Genomic DNA, 226 nt, shown 5'->3' on the forward strand with positions numbered 1-226 from the left:
AGTGTTGAGTTTTTCTAATGACGCCTGAAACCAGAAGCGTTTTGGATGTGATTCGGAACTATATCACATAGTGCTGTTTGAAAGAGTTTCATCCAGTAGTTTTCCAGGTTGACATGCATTTCTGAAATGCACTAAACAAAACACATGGCTGAATTCACCAAAAACCATAAAAACTGGAGTCATGTCATTGACCACTAGTAACCTAGCTGTATGTAGTCTGTGCAGG

This window comes from Nematolebias whitei, chromosome 8 (assembly GCF_014905685.2).
Source record: "Nematolebias whitei isolate Nwh7 chromosome 8, NemWhi1, whole genome shotgun sequence".
In the NCBI taxonomy this organism is placed as follows: Eukaryota; Metazoa; Chordata; class Actinopteri; order Cyprinodontiformes; family Rivulidae; genus Nematolebias; species Nematolebias whitei.